Here is a 17,677-nt window from a genome sequence, read left to right as displayed (position 1 = left end):
TCCCAGTCCCTGCCTTTTTGTATTCCAGAGTGTTTCTTTTGATTCTCTAAACTCAGCCCCCGGGAGAGGCTCAGAGGCTAGTGCCAACTGTGTCTTGGCAGCACTCCTTTTAAACATCTGGAGCAAAGCATGGGACTGAGGTCATGCCCTCCCCAGCCCAACGCAGAAACCAGCTTCTGCCCTCAGCGATGCTTTATTGGTAGAAGCAGAGTGTGCTGCCCACCTGCAGGCTCCAGGGAAAGACCGTGGGTGGAGTGGCTAGAGGCTGGGACTCTGTGGCCCCCGTCATAGGCAGGGGTCAGGGACAGGCTGGGAAATAGAAGAAAGTGGCTGGAAACCTTCCAGATGACTCTTCTTGCCAGGTCCTAAAGGCCCCTTGTTTGGTTCGCAAGGCCTTGCACCTGGAGCCGATGTGCAACCTAATAGGTAAGAGGCTCCATTAAGAGGAGGGTTCAGTGCTGCTGGGAGCCCGGCTGTCACTCCCAAAGAACCAGCTCTGAGCGATAGCCAGCAAAAGCATCAGCAGGAAACGGTGGCCCCGGGGGAGAAGGTAGCCTTGTGGTCTTCCCCAGGTTCCCCCGTCTCCAAGGCCAGAGGCTCCGATGGACTCCTGCGGAAGTGGCACAGGTGGGCAGGTAAGGAACTTGCTGGATATCCAGACATGGAGCTGCTTTTAGGGTGTTGGATCCTTCCTGATTGCTCCCCAAAGTCCCAGGGCCCTGGAATTAACTTGTCAGCCCAGAAGCTAGTGTCCACCGGGAAAAAATCTCTAGAGACAAGATCTGTTGTTCTGCTTAGAGGCCTGAGAGGACTCAGCCATCCTGTCCAAGGAAGGATGTGCGGGCCTGACCTAGCACAGGGCTGTTGGAGGGGGGCCTCCCTTTACCTGCACAAGCCTCATGTGCCTCTCCAGGCTGACAGGTTCAGTCTGGGGATGGAGTTACAGTTCACAAAGCCCAGGGGGTAGGTGTTGGCCTTGAAGATGTCCCTTGGAACAGTGGTGATACCAGTATTGTCACACACAATTCGAGACAAGGAAATCTGGCGAAGGGCCTGGCGCTGGCGCTTGGTGAAAACACCCCGTTTCTGCCACCAGAACCTACAAGACGGGGGAGAGAGGTGGATGAAGTTCTGGGGGAATGAATAGGAAGGCGCACCCGCTGTGTGCTGGGTACTTTACATACATGATTTCATTCGCCTGTCCAAAATCCCTGCAGGAGAGGTGTGATTCTCATAGAGGAAGACTCAGGTTCAGTGGTCAAGTAAATTGCCCAGGATTAAATGCACAGTAATATACGTGGCCAGGGCTGGATTTGAACCCAGGTAAATGCCAAATCCAAATAAGGAGTCAGGTCTTAAACCTCAAGCTTATTGGAGGAAAACCAGATTTAGCCCTTTCTGCGTGTTTTTGGGATCAACCAGCCTGGAACAGTGAAGCTGAGAAGTCTGTCTCCTGGGTTAAAGGTGCCTGTACCTCAGGCAAGTAGTCTCTCTCCCTCTGACCAAGCTCTCCAGGGAGGAGCCTCCTGGTCTCAGATCTTGGAAGAGATGAACCTAGAAAGAGTACTTTCACTGTTTTTCAAAAAGTTGAAGCATAGTTGATCTACAGTGTTCTGTTCGTTTCTGGTATACAGCTTAGTGATTCAGAGATATATATAAACTTTGTTTCATTGTTGAGTCTTGGAATTCTAGTGCTTTCTGCCCTGCATCTGGGGCTGGTCCCTTTAGGGTAGGGTCACTTACCTGTCTCCATTTCAGGCTCTTGTAAACTGGTTCTCAAAAAGACAGGCCAGAAGAGGCCCCACTCGGGCCCCTGGCAGAAGAGGCTCGGCGATGGCCCCAATCCAGATGTCAATGTTGTCAGGTGTCCCATACAGACTCAGGAACTTCCGTGCCAGATCCCGGTTATTCAGCACCTGGCTAAGCTGCGCCAGATTCCGGGGCTGGGAGAGTCTGCAGAAGCGCCTCCACGCGTTGTACCCTGTAGGGAGAGGGGACAGAAGCCGTTTAGTCTTCCCTCTGCTGGTTCCCATTAGCTTCTCTCCACGATTCCTCCCAAGAGAGCTCTGTGGTCAGGCAGTATTGAGCAGAACAAAATCCCTGCTGGCAGAAGAGGCCTTGAGCTTTTCAAAGACCAAATCACTCCCCTCTAATTTTCAATGTGAGCAGACAACCACGCTTTCTGTCTATCAAATGGAGGTATATACTAACGTAAAACACTGTTGTAACCAGCATTCACAACCACAATGATATTATTATTGGGCTCATGGCATTAATTAGACACAAAGAAGACAGTATCCAGAACATGAAAGACTCTCAGATTTGTAGAATGAATGAATAAATGAATACATAAGTGAACAAACAAAGAAATGAACAGCATAGATACAATGTATCTGCTCAGAAGAGGACCACATGGTCTTCTTTTTATATAAATGAATCCATTTATATAAAAGGTCCAGAATAGGCAAATACGTAGAGAAAGAAGATTAGTAATTTTCAGGGGCTGGAGTAAGGATGGGAAGTGCCTGTTTTTTTTTTTTTTTTTTTAACATTTTATTGTAGTATGATTCCTGTATAGTAAATTACACATATTTCAGATGTACAGTTTGATGACTTTTGATAGATGTACACACCAATGAAACCACCACCACAATCAAGGTAGCTAACATTTCCATCAGGGGAGTGCCTGTTATGACCAGGTTTCTTTTGTGAGTGATGGAAATGTTCTGATATTAAATATGAGGCACAACTCTAAATACACAAAAACCACTGAATTATATACCTTATATGGGTGAATTTTATGATTTGTTAATTCTCTCTCAATAAGCTGTTAAAAATTTTTTCCCACCTACTCAGAAACTTACAAAGACCAGCCATACTGATTTGTCAGCTATCAGGATCCCACACCAAGACCAAGTCATAATATGGTGGGGACCGTCAAGATAGGCGATAGCTTCTTCATAGCCTAAAGAAACAGGAGTCCAAAGTCGTCCACCGAACTACAGCTCACAAATACCATCCCCCGGCTGAACAAAGGAAAACCGTATGATGTTCCACCATTACTAAGCCCTGCTGTGTGAATCTCTCTCAGGACCCTCCCGCTTCTGTGAGGTACTTTGTAATCTCCGTGTTACCAGTGGATATTTGCTGAGCTTGAGCAGCTGTGACTTTTCCAAGGTCACCCCCTCTTTGCAGTGGAGTTCAGATCACAGTTTCCAATTCCAAATTTGGTGTTGGAATTGGGACGGGATTGGAGGAGACTGCAAGAGCTAGGATCAAGAAAATATTTCTGGGACAGCTTGGCGGGATCAAAAACAGTGTGCCAATTTGGCTGGCTAGCAATCTCACATCTCCAGCAGGGGGCGCCCACAGGGCTTTAGCCGTCCCGGGCACCCAGGCGTAGGGAAGGAAGGAAACTCAAAGTTCTTGAGTGCCGGCTATGTGCCCGCCAGCTGCTGTGTTAGGTGCAGGAGGAATTGCCCGCACTTCATTATCATCGGCCACAGAGAAGCCGAGGCAGATGGGGCCTCAGGTTGTACCGAGACAGAGAAGTAGGCGATGGGAAGGGGGAGAGACCAGCAAAGCAGGGGCCAGTCTTTCCGTAACATCGTGGATTGAACAGGGGAAAGAAAGGAGGAATTTTTAACTTGACTGGAATTTCACTACTTCTTAGTTCTGTGGCCTTGGGCCAAATTACTAGATTTATTTCCTCAGCTATAAAAATGGCTATAACAGCTACTTCTCAAGGTCATCGGGAGGACTAAAAGAAATCCATCAAAGTTCCTAGCAAAATGCCTAATTTTTCTTCTTTCCTGGGGTAGAACAGCCAAGACAGTTTTAATTTTACTCCACCTGTTCCCTGCCTCTCAGTCTCTTTGCCTTTCTCCACTTAGAGCCAGGAGCCAGCTTCTATATCCTTGCAACTTCCTCCTTGGAACTTGCCAGGGTACTGGGGAATGGGGTAGCTCTCCCCTGCCTTTGAAACCTACTGTTTTTTTCTACTTGGAAAGTCCTAATCTCCTTCATTCAGCTCCTCTGTCCAAGTCCTGGTCCTGTGGCGACCCTAAAGCTAGAAACCCCATGGTGGATGAAGAAGATACTGAAAAGGAGGTCCTCAGCCTCAGGCTTGTGTGCCTCTGAACCACAGCACATCCCGGTGACAGTCCCAGTCAGAAAGGAACCCTGGTCAGGCAAAGCCTGAGAGGAGGGGAGGCAGCCCCCTCACCTGGGAGGCCGTGGTCGCGGCTGCGTTGCATGTTGAGGGCCGCCAGGTCCAGCCCAATCCTTCTGACTTGCCGAAAAAGCCGGTCCCAGAGCTCATCCACTAACATGGAATCTTGACGGTTCAGCTTGGCAGGGGTGGCCATGAGGCCTTGGAGGATGGGGTCAATGCCACCTGGTGGTGGGAATATGAGCAGCACAGATTGGACCAGCCTCTTGGAAGCCCCTGAATCACATGATGCTAAACTAGCTCAGAGCTGGACAAGCCAGTCACTTAAATTCTATGATGTTTGTATCAGGAAGCAGTGACCCAGGTGGACAGGAAGGGAGCTGGAGCTGGCAGGGAAAAGCACCCTCACTTCTTCTAGAAGGAGTGGAAGGAAGCTCCTTTCTTTCAGGACCACAGCCACCAGTCTGACATCAGTCTCCTCCTCTTTTAGAAATCCTCTAATCCTGGAGGGGATGGGGGCACGTGACGAAGGGTCTTGGTGACACCCGCCCTGTTTTCACTGCCCGTGACCTGAGCAGCAGCCTGGCCTCCTTGCACTAAGCTGGGCCCCACCCTGACTCCTGGCTGCCTCTGGAAAACCCAGGCACCTTCGTGCACGATTCGCCAGCTGGCGAAGAAGGCAGAGCTGAGTGGGACCCGTGAGTTGGGCGCCGAGGCCCGGTACTGGCTGTCCAGGTGGAACATGAACGGCTGGAGCATGGTGTGGCTGAAGCGGAAGGCCAGGGTGAAGACGTTGGCCACCCGGGGGTCTACATTGGAGCAGTACCCCCGGTAGGGGCCCAAGGTTCTGCTGGCCCTGGCCCGGCCCAGAACCAGAGGCAGAAAGTCCCGGTAGGTGATGATCTGGAAGAAAAGATGTCAGAAGATCATTACCTTAGTGGCCCCCACCCCACGTGCTTGCCTTAGGGCAAACCTTTTGCTTTTCGAAGCCTGCTCAGACATACTAATTCTTTATTGGCATGGTGTCAAATGTGGCCATGTTGATTTCCCATTGTCTGATGGAGATACTGAAGCCCAGAGAGGGTGCGTGACATGGTCAGGGTTACAGGTCGGATCTCAGGAACATCCCCAATCAGACCTGGCTGACTTGGGGCACATCCCTGAGGATGTGTTGAGGAAGGTGGGAGTCACTCCCTCAGATGGCTTCTCTGGCCAGATTGCCTTCTAGGGGATGCTGGGACCCAGGCTCCCTACCTGGACCATGGCCCCCAAGATCTTGCGGGCCTCCTGGTACAGCTTGTCTCCAGTCCACCGGGGGTTCAGGCGTCTCAGCTCAGTAGCCAGACGGTTGTGCTCTCGCACAAAGAGGGTGTGCATGGCTGCCAGTTTGGGGGTTTCCGTTGACTGGGTATCACCTAGAAAATCCCAAGATCAGAGTGAATAGAGCTCTTCCCACAGAAATGTCTTTCTGCTAAGGCAGACAGAGCTCTGGGGACTAGAAAGAGGTGGTGGGACTTTGTGACCTGGGCCAAATTTTTGGCCTCACTGGACCTCCATCTCCTCAGCTGTGTGGTGGGGCTCCACCAATGACCACCCTCCTTCCCAACACAGCGGGCCAGGACGGGGAGGACTGTGGAGTCCTGGGTCCCGAAGTCCCTGGAACGGGTTTGGGGCAGGGGGGAAGCACAGGGCAGCCGCTGGGCTTGGGCAGGAAAATCTTTGCCTAATGATTCTGCTCTGCAAGATGACCAGATCCGCAGCCAGTGAAGGGACACAGTGACTAAGGGGCCTTGCCTTTGGGACTGTGGGTCCCCCTGCCCCACGGGTTGCATCCCTCTGCACGGTCTGTCCCAGGGGCTAGACCTTTCCCCAGCTTTGGGCTCGGTGTCATGCTGCTCTCCCCAAGGAGCCCCAGGGAGGGAGAAAGGAGGAGGGCTGGGCAGAGCCTGTTCCTGTCAGCAGACTTCCTTCCATTGGCCGGGAAGGAAAGTACGTTCCCAAAGGTGGCCTTACACACAGTCACTTGCTGGCTTTGAACTAAGCTCTTTTGCACGTGGTCCTATTCAAACTACTCAGTTTCAGTAGACATCTCACAAAGGTGCACGCTGCTCTTGCCAGCAACAAAGAAACATATGATCCTTAAAAAAGGGGCTCGAGATGACTCCCTGCGAGGGAAGTGGTGGAGCAGAGTGGAAAGAGCCCAGACCTGGCCACTGCACTGACTTGATTCCCACCGTGGGCTCTGCCACCTGACCCTCTGCTCTGGAGCACATCAGTTACCGTCCCTGAGTTTCTCATCTGCAAAACGAGGGTGATAATAGTGCCCTCCTTTCAGGATTGCTGTCAGGATTAGAGATGGCACATTTAAATATCTGAAACAACCAGAAGCGATGACCATCATTATTATGACCAGGACCGTGTGGGGGAAAACCCTCAGAAGAGTTCAAATTATGCATCCAGAAGAAGGCGGCAGGTGACAGTGACTAGCAGCAGTGGAAGGGAAACTAAAGAGCGTAAGGGAAGTTAGCCCCAAGAAGGAAAAAAAACCAGGTGAAAGTAAAAACTACTTTCAGGGAATTAAAGAGGCTATTGCTGTGTGAAAGAGAGAGAGCGTTTTCTCTGAGGTCCCAGAAGCATGATGAAGAGCAGCAGATAGACAGTAGATCAAAATGAGGGGGACCTTTCCGACAGCACTGCTCCAGATAGACTTCTAGTGGGTGAGCCCGTTATCACTGGAGAGAGTCAAGCCGTGATCTCTGGCCACACTTGGGTCACTTGCAAAGGGACTCCTTCCAGCGTACTGATTCTGTGATTACTGTGCACAGATCTGCGCTGTGGTGTGCCGAACACTGAGTTATGGAGCCATATATCCTATCCTATCCCACTGTGGCTTCCCAACCTGGAACCCAGGGACTGGCTGCTTCCTGGGGTGACCCCCCGCCCACTGTGTCAGACCTGCCAGGAAGCAGGGGATGCGCGCAGAGCGGTTGGTGAGGAGGCACGGGTCATCGTGCAGGTTGTTGAAGGGCAGCAGGGCCCGCCCGTTGTCCTGGAAGCGCTGGTTGACGGCCAGCAGCCCCAGATGGTTGGTCCAGTTGCGCAGCCGCAGGGCAAGGGAGACCTCGCTGCCGTACACCATGCTGGCGTCCACGAAGGAGGTCAGTGCGTTGATCTGGTTTCGGACTTTGTTCCTGTTTCGGGGGCAGGCAGGTGCCGAGCGGAAGAAGGGAATGCAGTCACACTAGTTGCTGATGCGGGGGTCGTTGGGCGGGATCTGAGGTGGAAGAGGAATCTGTGACACTGGGGCTTCTCACGAGCAAGCTCCCTCCTCCTGGTCATCCCCCACCTGCTTCAAAACCTTCCTCAAAACTCCCTTCTTTCAGGAAGCCCTCCTTGACTCACCCAGACTCACGGTGCTCACCAGGCCATCTGAGCATCCTTAGCACTTTGTGTCATAGAGTCATGAAAGGTTAGAAATGCACGAGGCCTTAGAGCCTCATCTTAAGGATGGGGAAACTGAGGCTCAGAGAGGGGAAGTCACAACTTGTCAGCAGGAGAGGAGGGGTGAGAACTAGTTCTCCCAGCACATGAGCCTGTGCTCCGTTCATTCCATTTAGTTCGACAGGTGTTTCCTAAGCACCGTTCTGTGCTGGGTGCTTCGGAGACTGGGAAAGCCACCAAAACTCAGGACAGGTTGCGGGAAGCTGGTAATTCAGTCAAAACAGACACCCATGTAGAGTAATGTAACTGTGAATTGAGGCAGCATTTGCTGTGCTTGGTCTAAGTCAAAAGCTAAAGGTGTAATAGGATGCTGGGGAAGGCTCCCCTGAGGACCTAGAGGAAGGAGCCAGCCAGGGCCCCCACACATCGCATCCCACACTAATAAGGGCGAGTGAGTGTGTGAGTGTGTGCACGGACCTCCCCTCCATCCCCGACAGAGGCTCTGCTCCCAGGAGTCCATCTTTCTTCCCCAGTGTTCCACACTATCATTGCCTCTCAGCATGCAGTGTGCTCACAACCAGATCCCAGGAACTGGCAAGAACTGCAGGACCTCGGACCGCCCCAGGAGGGAGAGAAGGGCAAGAGCTAAGAGACTCTAAAGGCTTCAAAAAAAGGCAGCAGCCCAGAGGCTTCCCCTGCTGAAAGCAGACCCATGGGTCAAGGCCAGTCTCAACTGCTTCCCTTCTGTGAAGCCTGCACTGAACCTCCTGGCAGGTTGCGCCACCCCCACCCCTCAAACACACACAGAACCAGGAGTCTTCTTGTCTCTGTGTGATATCCCAGCATCACAGGGAGTTCCTTAATGCTCCAGATCCCCAGTCCCAGCTCTTAAACTTAAACTTAAACCTTAAGCCTATGACACCATCACCTGGGGGTGGAGGCCACACCAGGGGCCCGGGAGATTAGGGGAGGGTACCTTGATGGGGAAGCAGGGAGGCAGCTGGGCACAGGTCCTCTCACAGTCAACGCCTCCAGTGAAGGCCACCCTGGCTGGGGACTCGGGGGCGAAGTCCAAGTCGTGGTCGATGAACTGGCCCCACTGCATGAACATGAGGGACCGGCCCCGGTCGGAGGTCAGCCTCTCGCTGGGGAAGCGCACGATCTGGTTGGAGACGGCCCGGATCTGGTTGGAGACGGCCCGGACCTGGTGGGGAGGTAAGTCAGTGTGGGGCGTAGGCTCCTGACCCCTTGGGGTGTCAGAGCCAACCCAGGACTCGGGATGGCAGGTCACCCCTGCTGGAGTTAGCGTATTTTTGCGTCCTCTCCAGCCCTCTTCTCTCCTATCCTGCTCAGCCCTACCTCCTGTGTTGCTGTCATTCCTACAAGAATGATCTCTGGCCTGGCTCCTGATGATTCCAGGAGTAAAAGGAGGGGGAGGGGCCAGGTTGGCTGGCTCAGACCCCACCTGCTCCTCCAGAGTGGCAGATAGATCAAATTGATAGAACAAGTTATAGACTCGTGGATAATTAGATGGTAGAATTGATCGACAGATGCAAGGACTGGTTGCTAGGTGATGGATAATAAATATGGAGAGAATTGGATAGATGGAAAGATCAATGGAAGAAAAAATAGTAGATAGATGTTGATAGATGGGTTGATGATAGATCGTTCTGTTACCATATGAATAGAAAATGGATAAATTGTTAAATGTGAAACAGTTTAGGTCAATAGCTAGAGCTACATTAAGGTGCATTGCTCTTTAGTTTAGCAAGGTACTTTGATACTAATTTTTCCGGAAAAAAACGATACTGTAATGGCTGGCGTTACTTTATCACATCTTATATGGATGTTTATACCAAGGACTTTATTAAATAGTCACAACAGCAATAGGAAGTAGGTTTTACTGCCATTTTACAGCTGAGGAAACTGAGACTCAGCTGGAGTCACCCAGCCTGCCAGCCATACAGCCCAGATGGGGGCCCTGGCAGGCTGACTGTGGGCTGTGCTTTGAGTCCCTGCGTTTAGAAGAGATGGGGCATCCTCTAGACCCTCAGCCCTGACTCACAAGAGGGAGGAGGAAGCCGTTGTGCCTCCTGCCGGGGGTCCAGCTGAAGGGGAGCGACACCCCGTCCTCATACTGGGCTGGCAGCCAGCGAGCCAGGGCCTGGTTGGCGGCCCCCAGCAAGGGTCTCCTCCTGCGGTGGTGGGTGGGCTGGGGTCAGCAGGGCTGGGAAGGAGGGGAGGGAACGGGGCAACCCCAGGCCAGGTGCCGCCCCAGGCACCCACCTGTTGTTGCATCTCCCAGTGATGGTGCGGTACTTGTCACTGCACTGCTCAGCCTCATCCTGGACAGCGCAGCCACTGGCCTGGGACAGCAGCCGCAGCTGGGGTTTCGTTAGCACGTCTGGAGGGGGAGGGGCAGCGGGCAGGGTTCTAGCTCCTTCTTGACATAGTCTGTTCTGTACCTCCCACCCCTTTCTCCTCTCTCCTCCCAATGCCCCAAGGCCACATGCCCTGCACTCCCGCCTCTCTCCCTTCCACTCCCAGGCTGGGGCAGGCCTGGTGCGGGGAGCTCAGTGGGGTGCACAGTACCAGTGACATTGAAGGATCTGGACTCCTGGAATTGCAGCTTCTCCTCCAGCAGCCCCAAGGCCACGTGCATATAATCAGCAGCCCTCACAGCTATCCTGGTGGCCGCTACTGGCTGTTTGAAGTAGGACAGGAGGTCCATGGGGCTGGCCAAGCCAATGCGAAGGTGCTGCTTGATGCTCCCCAGAAGAGGAGGAGTGAGGGCCAGGAGAAGAAGCAGACCCACCCAGCAGGGCCCCCACCGTGGGCAGTGGGCAGTCAGCACGGGGGAAATAGACAGAAGGCTGGACGGAAGGGAGGCTCTGCACTGACATGGCACTGCCCCAAGGTGCCCAGGGGCAGCTGATGGGTGAGAGGCCCTTGGCTAGAGTCCACCCCCCATCAGTGACCCTCCCAGGCCCACGCAGGCCCCAGACCCACGCAGGCCCCAGACCCAGGCCCACCTCCTCTCAGTCTGATTGTAGGCAGAATCCACCAGCAGCTTGGCCTTTGTTATGCAGCTCTGAAGGACTGAGGTGTCCACCGCCCCAGGGAAGGCTGTTCAGGGGGAAGGGGACTCAGGCTCCAGGGCAGCCACAGGCCCCTCAGACCCAAGTCCTCCCCGCTTCATTGCCCCTCTCCTTGGCCGTCCGAGGGGCTACTACCTGGGGCTGTGCCCTCACAGGGCTGGGCCAGGATGAGTGTGGCTAGGACCCCCGCCAGGGCCGGGAGCAGCTTCATCTCTGCAGTGAGACCCCAGCCGCAGTGGGGTAAGCGATCACCCGGTGGGGGTCCCCTGCTCCCTTCCCGTGGCCTCTGAGCTGACCTCTCACTTCCTCCTGCTCTTCTCTGGAAGGAGCTGGGAGGGGAATTTTATAGCCTGTTCTGAGGGAGGGAGAGGAGCCCTGGGCATCAGAAGCCCAGCCTCTTGAGGTGGGGCTCTGGGACTTCCCTCTCATTCTGGGGGGAGTCATGGGACTGAAACACATACCCCCTCCACCAGCGTGGGGATGTTCTTTCCCCTCACCTGCTCACTCCTCTTTGCTGTCAGGTTCACTGATGTATTTGTCCCAGGGCGCAGAGCAGCACCTGGAACACAGAGGGTCATTCAATGAATCTTAGCTGGATGATTGAGGAGTCATGTGAGCCTCTGAAGACTGTGCCTGGTCCTGCCACTAACTAGTTGTATATGGTCTTGGGCAAGTCACTTCCCCTCTCCAGGCCTCAGCTTTCACATCCCTAAAATGGGGCTTGGGCTAGATGATTGGCAAGGCTCCTCTCCTCCCCAACAGGAAGCTGGGGCTGCCTTCTTGTTGTACCTCCCATACCCCCAGAATAAGGCATGGGACTCAGCAGGTGCTCAATAAATTGGTTAAGGGAATGAATGATGTAGGATCAATGATTGATTGGGTCTCTCTTCCTTTCTCTCTGTCCTCTTGGCTCTCTCCAAGATGCAGGCAAAGGAGAGGTGATGGCAGAGGGAGGGCCTGGCAGTGAAAATCAAGGGGGTATCTCATAGGCCATTTGGGGGGTACAGTGAGATGTCAAGGGGGAGCACCCAGCAGAGGGGTGGCAGCAGGCCTCCATCCAAGCCGAGGGCCTGTCTCGGGCTTAGTGCTTCTCCATGTGATTCTTCAGTGCGTGTCAGTAGCACAACATGAGTGGTGGGCGTAAATTCTGACATGCTCTGGGCTTGGTCACCAGTAGCTCCCTTGGTCAGCAGGGGAGGCTGCAGCAGTGGGCTCAGCCCACCTGGGCTTGGACTTGGCTCTGCCCCCGCCTGCACTGCCTTGGCTCATCTCTGTTTCCACATCTGAAGGGTAGCACGCCCCCAGCTGGTCCTCCCCCCGGGGCCCAGGCCTTCACACCCCTGGCCTTTCCTCCTGGTCTCCTCCCCTGGGTGAGCCCTGCTCGTCCTTTGCCCCAACCCCATCCTGCTCTGCTTGGAGGGCACTCACTCATGTCTCTGCACTCGGCCCCAGAGTCGCCCCGCTGCGCCCTGTGGTCCTCACCCCTTCTTCAGGTGGATGTGTCCATCCCTTCCCCAGTGCAGACCCCGTACTTGCTGAGTGTCTTTGTCTCCCACCCTCTGTCCCCCGTGCCTGACCAAACCCAGTCCCAACGCCCTCCACAGCCTCCTCCCACACCTCCACCACCGCCCGGCGGTTGCTCTTGTAACAGCCCCTTCAGCAATCCCTTTCACAAGCTCCAGCTGAGGGCCTGCCGATCTTATCTCCCTATCTCCAGCAGGGGCCCCTCTCCTGTGCCCGGATGGGGATGGACAGTCACCACGCAGTCGCTGAAAGCCCACTGAATTCCTTGCTGCTGACCCCCTGCATGGCCTGGGGAGATCACACCACTCCCTGAATCTGTTTCCAGACCAGTGAGATGGGGACAGTGGCCTCATGAGGAGAGAGGTTGTAACAGTTGTAGGGCGCTCCTCAAATGTGCTGGCCTCCCCTGCCCTCGGGAAGCCAGATGCCCCCAAACGTTGGACGGTGGGGTAAGCCAGGGTGGGGTGTATGTAACCCAGGTCACTCTCCTTCCAGGGTCCCCCCAGAGAGGACTTAGACTGAGCCCGGCTCTCCCCCCAGTTCTTTGGCAGTAGTGAGGTGTGCCAGGGTTTTGCCACAGCTGTGGGACAATCTTGAGATAGAACCTGGGCTCTAGACCCAGCCCTGCCAAGTTGACTGATCTCTTAAGGAAGCAGAGGTTGGTTCATTGACTGCTCAAGGTGGTGATGAGAGGAAAGCAGAAAGGAACTGGCCGCTATGGGGCCCTTCACAACCAGTCTATGGAGGGCAGGTTCCCAGGGCCGCAGGGCTGGGCGGACAGGCAAGGATCAGGCAAGGATCAGGCAAGGGAGAAGCTGGGTCTGCCGCCTGGCTCTCCTGCCTGCCCGTGGGACCCTGCCCCTACGCCCCAACCACCTCGACCCTCCACGGACAACGTGTCCTCCCCCTTGTCTGCTCCAAGGCCTCTGCTGATGATGCAGGAAGGCTCCCTCGGGAGCCACAGCACTCAGCACCCAGGAGCTTGTTGAGAGCAGTTTACAAGGGTGACTGAGAGCTGGCCTGCATCCCAGGCCCAGCGCCGTCATCCGTCTGGGCAAGCTTCTCAGCCTCGGAGCCTGCCTCCTCACGATTGAATGGAGGTCCTTGCTCTGTTTACTTCACAGAGCGTTTATGGGAATAAATGTGAAACGCTACCAGGGCCTGGCACACACAGCAGGCACTGGACGGTGTTTGTGTGACAAGCTTTGATTGTTGCTCCTTTACTGAGCTGACTCCAGCAATCACCATCAGGTTGATGGTCAGCTTTGCAGACCATCCAGCCTCAGGTGCCTGGGAGGAAGGAGGGCAGGAAGATAGGAAGGGAGGCCTCCAGGGTCAGGATCGTTTAGACCCTGGTCTCCGAGCGCTGTCAAGGCGGAGTGGGCATGCCTTTGCCTGTGCCGAGGCTGTCGGAAACTGAGTGGGGCGACAGTGATGGAAAGATAAGCCCTCTTGGGACCCTCCAGTTTGGGCACCTGCCCCATCTCCGGCTGTGACCATCACTGGGGGACAGGACTGGATACATGTGGCCCTCACTGGGTGAGGTGAGCAGTTGACAGCTGCTTTTTCTCTGTTCTCAGGGTCAACCACACCCAGAGACCAGAAGAGGGGTGCGGGCAAGGGCTTTTCCATCACACCCACTGAGACCTCGCTTTAGAGACTGTCCTAAGCGTTGCCCAGCAGTGACCTGGAGTGTTTGATATAGGAGCAGATTCGTTTCTGATACCTGATCCTCTACAGAACAAAATTATTTCCAGGAATACTCATTAAATGATACAAGTAATAATAATGGCTAGGAAGGAAATGAGCGGAAGTTCTCTTTTATTAAATTTGGACTCAATCATGCCAGTAAAGAAATAACAATAAAATACCACAACATAAAAAGGAAAAGAGTAGGGGAGTGGTGGATTAATCCTTCTTAACTACATGAATGTGTTTTAAATAAAAGGAAAAAACTACATATTGGTGAGTTTTAATATAATATCAGTACAGTTTCTGTTTTCTTGATACTTTCTCTTTGTTTGATTTTGTTATTACTTTTTTTTTGGTCGGGGGAGATCATTAGATTTACTTATTTATTCTTAGAGGAAGTACTGGGAATTGAACCCAGGACCTCATGAGTGCTAAGCATGTGCTCTACCACTTGAGCTATACCCTCCCCTGTTTGCTTGTTTTTAATGGGAACACTTCATGAATTTGCGTGTCTTCCTTGACCATGGGCCATGCTAATCTTCTCTGTATTGCTCCCAATTTAATAAGCAAGCATTTGATTCATTTTTTTTAGTGTTAAAGTAAACAAACATTTGGAAGACTAAATCTCAGTGTTAAAGATACTCGAATTCACTAAAATATTTATATAGTAATTAAATTTTGCCCTTTAAAAATAGTGCATTTCACCATTTGCACCGTTTCACTGTTTTAAACCTTGAACAGAAAGTATAATTCCAGGGGGGCTGGGGTGTAGCTCAGTGGTGGAACGCCTCTGGGTCCTTGTACATGTTCCCTTTGCCTGACTAACTTTACTCATCTTCACAACCCAGCTGAGACCTCACTTCCTCCAGGAAGCCTTCCTTCATTCCTTTCCTGTTCACCTCTCAACCTGATTTGTGTTCTGTCCACAGAGCACCCTGTGCTGACACTTCTCTCCGCACACACTGGTCTGTGCTGAAGGCACGCTGCCACTCAGTCCACCTCCTGGACTGGCCACAGAGCCCTTTGGGGGCCCCAGGCCCGATCTTGTTTGCAGCTGTGGACCCAGCACTGTGGGCCTGGCCGGTGCTCGGGAACGTTTGTGGAACATGAATGAACTGCACCGTGTTCTGGCTTAACTCCATGAATCCACACACCCTCTTTCATCCTGGACAGGAGAACGTGTCCTTTCCCCCACCACATGAGATTTCCTCTTCTTTCTCCAGGTGACAATTTGGAGCTCCCAGGGTCTTGACCCAGAAAGTCCACACAGGTGAAGTGGGGCACAGATTGGGAGCCCCCATGATGGTGACCTGGAGCCTTCGTGTGGGCACTAGATGGGACCCGTGACTCTCCTGGTGCCAGGCCAAGGGCCGGAGCCGGAGCTGCGAGTGATACAGGCAAAAGAATGTGGGGCGAGAGGATGGCCATGTCCCAGGTCTCAGTTGAGTCCCTGGGACGTACCCCACCAAGTGTGGGTCCTTAGCTTCATGCAGGAAAGATTTCAAGAGCGAGCCACAGTTGAGTGCAAGTGGATTTATTCTGGGAAGAGGGTAGAGCTCAGTGGCAGAGCACATGCCTAGCATGCACTGGGTCCTGGGTTCAATTCCCAGTCCCTCTATTAAGAAAATAAGTAAATAAGTCTAATTACCTCCCCCTCCAAGATTAAAAATAAATAAAAAAATTTAAAAAGAAAGTAGATTTATTCTGAGAGATGCATAATCCACAGACAGAGTGCGGGCCATGTCAGAAGGCGAGGGAGCCAGAGGCAGCGATGTACGCTGTTGCTAGATTTTATAGGCTCAGTGACTTCATTTGCTAACAAGTGGATTATTCCAACTACTTTGGGGAAGGGGGTGGGATTCCCAGGAATTGGGTCACTGCCCACCCTTTGACCTTTTATGGTCAGCCTTAAAACTGTCCTGGCACCTGTGACAGTACCATTTGGCACGCAATTGTGTTTCAATGAGCGTATATTGAAGCTCAAGTTTTATTGGGAGTTGAATCGTTCACCATCTTGGCGCTAACTGCTGTGTCTTTATTTTAGTGGCTGTACCCTGCCCCCTTCCCTTCCCTCCTGTCTCAGTTAAAGTGGGTGCTGGTCGAGGGATGTGAGAATCGACAGCCCTCTGAGTGTGGCAGCCAGGGGCTGGGACGTCAGAGTGGGATGGCCCAGGTTCCTGGGAAGCTCGGCTCCCTGCGAGGCCTGTGTGAGCTGTTCCCTGTGGATGTGGAGTCCAGAACCCGCTGCTGCAGATTAAGGTGGTGTCTGTTAGCTTTCTCTACTGTAAGTTTGTAATTAATAAGTAATTTGTAGGAAGGTCCTTTCAAGGCTGGATGTATCCATTCTGTTTCTCATAACTTTCACCCATTGGTTTTAGCACGCATTGATGATTTTCTAACTGTGTTATTATTTATGTATTTATTAGTTGTTATTCTACTGTAAGAAAGAACTTCCCTTACTCTGCCAATTATTTATTTATAACTATATGGGCTCATGGGTTTTTATGTTATTCAGTGGGATATAATACATCACTATTGTGATTTATTTGAATGTTCATATTGTTCCTTTGAACTGTCTCCTGTGTCTTTTTCACATGTCCCCATTATTCTTTAAGTACTTCCATATTTTCTGGTTTCTAAAGATGTTCTAGACACATCTTGTACTTTCTCTATCCCATGCCTGGAATCAACCTTTTCTCCAAGGAGCCCAGGTTCTTTTTATTAGAATATAATATTTAGAAAACAAGATCTGGGCTTGAGATGTGCCAATTGTTATTGGTGTGTCATTTCTTTTAGGTTATTTTAGCAGATTGAGCTGGGAAATGTATGGGTGTATATTTTGCTTTCTCTCTCATATGTATATGTAAATGTGTATCTATATCTATCTATCTATCAATCTATCTATACACTGATACTTTCAATTCCAATTCAGCAAAACAGGGTACATTTTAGTATCCCCCCTTTTCATACCTGTACTCATCCAACAGTGAGAAACTTAGCTGTCATAGTCCTCAATATATTTAATCATTTGCTCAAGCCTGGTATACACAAGAAGGTAGTTTCAAAGTTTCTAACTCATGTCTCAGTAAAAACCTTACCTGGTTTCTTTCTTTAAAAAAAAAAACAGATCAGTTTATTTTCTGAGCACAGTTTTAATGATAATATGACATCACCAACAGCCAATCAGAAAAGTCTCTGGTGTTGGATGTTCGAACACCATTACATATTTATGGGTAAGCACCAGAAATGTTTCAACCCTGTGTTACATTTCCGTGCTTACTCACTTCTTTTTTTAATTTTAATTTTTAAATTTAATTTTTTCATTGAAGTATAGTTGATTTACAATGTTGTGTTAGTCTCTGGTGTACAGCAAAGTGATTCAGTTTTATATATATTAGATTCTTTCCTATTATAGGTTATTACAAGATATAGTATGTAGTTGCCTGTGCTGTATGGTAGGACCTTGTTGTTTATCTATTTTGTATACAGTAGTGTTTATATGTTAATCCCAGATTCCTAATATATTACCCCCCCAACCCTTTCCCCTTTGGTAACTATAGTTTGTTTCTATGTCTGGGAGTCTGTTTTGCCTGGGGTTTAAATGTAAGTTCCAAGCCTCCAAAAGTGGGATCCTGGTGAACAACATTTCAGTTTGCTCTCCCAGAGTCCTGGAACTTAGAACCTTTTTCTTAAGTGCAGTTGCCAAGTCTTAACCCTCATCATTTGGTTATAGACTTGTCTGAAGTTGAAG

General features: G+C 51.6%; 1 non-coding gene and 1 pseudogene across 1 annotated transcript; both read right to left on the bottom strand.

Moving 5' to 3' along the window:
* Nucleotides 1-897: 897 nt before the first annotated feature.
* LOC140695942 (eosinophil peroxidase-like) lies at nt 898-11,007 on the bottom strand (annotated as a pseudogene).
* Nucleotides 11,008-14,406: 3,399 nt separating this feature from the next.
* On the bottom strand, nt 14,407-14,511 carry LOC140696241 (U6 spliceosomal RNA). Its single transcript, XR_012072397.1, has one exon. It is a non-coding gene; the product is annotated as a U6 spliceosomal RNA (small nuclear RNA).
* Between the last annotated feature and the right edge of the window lie 3,166 nt (nt 14,512-17,677).

Source organism: Vicugna pacos, chromosome 4 (genome assembly GCF_048564905.1).
Source record: "Vicugna pacos chromosome 4, VicPac4, whole genome shotgun sequence".
In the NCBI taxonomy this organism is placed as follows: Eukaryota; Metazoa; Chordata; class Mammalia; order Artiodactyla; family Camelidae; genus Vicugna; species Vicugna pacos.
The sequence above is the reverse complement of the archived record's forward strand: the minus strand, read 5'-3'. Positions and strand labels throughout refer to the sequence as shown.